Genomic DNA, 1902 nt, shown 5'->3' with positions numbered 1-1902 from the left:
TCATGCAGAAGAAATGAGACACATATATGACTCTGCATCTCAAAGTTCCATGGCCTTATACACCATCTCCATGTTAATTACTCCAAATCTATGTACACTGCATTGACTGCTCCACTGAAGACCAAACTGACATATACAAGTACCTGCTTGATGTCTCTGCTTAACAAAAAAGTACTGCAAACTTAGCATCAGCAAAACAGAACTCTTGATTCACTGTGAATCCCATCTCCAACACTGTCCTTCCCCTAGTCTTCACAGTCTCTGAAAAGAGTAATGCTAATACACCTAGTTGTTCCTGGCAAAATCAAGGCAACATCCATGAACCACTGTATCCAAATCTAACACCAATTCCTGCCAGCTTCACTTTGAAAATACATCCTCAATCTAAGGGTTCCCCATGTCCTGTCCTAACATCCTAGCCTGAACTACCACCAGATCTTGTGTAGACTACTGAACCAGTCTTCTAGCTCTTCCAGCTTTCATTCATATCTGCACATAAATCATTAAATTTGAGGTAAAATTTACATTCAGTGAAAATGCCGTGATTCTTAAGTGTGTAATTTGAAAATTTCTGATAAAGGAATATACTCTTCCCAGTCAAGATACCAAGCACTTTCATCACACTCTTCATGACCATTTCTAGTTTATCCCACCCCCACCCTCCTTAGACAACCACTGCTTTGATTTCCCTCATTATAGATTCATTTGTGTATTCTTAAGAAAATATAAATGGAAACATACCATATGTGTTCTTTTGTAACTGACTACTTTTGCTCAACATGTTTGTAAGTTTCTTTCATGGTTTTTACATGCATTAGTAATTGATTTTTTTATCGCTGAGTAGAATTCCATTATGTAAATAAACAGCAATATGCATATCCATTCTCCTACTGATGAACATTAGGTTGTTTCCAGTTTTGTGCTATTTTGAATAAAGCGGCAATGAAAATCTGAGTTCAAGTCTATGTGTGGACATGTTTTCACTTCAATGTCTTTTGAAGAACAAAAGTCTTTTAATTTAGCTACAGTACAATTTGTCTTTGCTATTCTCTTTTGACTGTTAGTACTTTTTTTGCATATTGCTTAAGAAGGCTTTACTAAACTCAAGGTCCTGAAGATAATCTTTTACGTTTTTTTTTCTAGAAATTGACAATACTGGCTTTTATGTTTCAGTCCAAGATCCAGCTTATATTATTTTTGCTTACACAGAGGGAAAGAGGGGATGAAGATAATTTTTTTTCCCACAAAGGTATTTAATTGTTCTTTTTTTTTCTCCACACAAAGATCCAGTATTTTAAAAAAAGACTTTCTATTTACCATGAAATTGATTTGGTGTCTTGTTTGAAAATCAATTGACTGCATATGAGTGGGACTATTTCTGCATTCTCTATTCTGCCACATTGATTCATTTATTCATATGCCAATATCATGCTGTCTTGATTTACAAAAGCTTTATAACTACTCTTGCAATAAGGTGATATGAGTCCAAAACTCTGTTCTTTATTTTCATGACTGTTTTGGCTATTATAGTACCTTTGCATTTCCATATAAATTTAAGAAATAACTGTCAATGCCTCAAGAAAATGGGTTGGATTTTTGTTGCAATTGTGTGAATGCATATGTAAATTTGGTTGAGAACAGATGTCTTCCATTCCATGAAAATTGATTAGGACTTGATTTGGTTAGGTCCTCTTTAACATCATTCAACAGTGTTTTCATTTTTTCATTGCAGAATTTTGCTTTTTGCTGTATTATTCCTAAGTATTTATTCATTTGGATGTGATTAAAGATGGAATTTTTAACATTTCATTTTCTAATTCTTTGCTGCTAATATACAGAAATACAATTTTTGTTTAATAATGTTATATAATGGCACCTTGATAAATTATTTTATAAATTCTA

Source organism: Choloepus didactylus, chromosome 4, assembly GCF_015220235.1.
Source record: "Choloepus didactylus isolate mChoDid1 chromosome 4, mChoDid1.pri, whole genome shotgun sequence".
In the NCBI taxonomy this organism is placed as follows: Eukaryota; Metazoa; Chordata; class Mammalia; order Pilosa; family Megalonychidae; genus Choloepus; species Choloepus didactylus.
The sequence above is the reverse complement of the archived record's forward strand: the minus strand, read 5'-3'. Positions refer to the sequence as shown.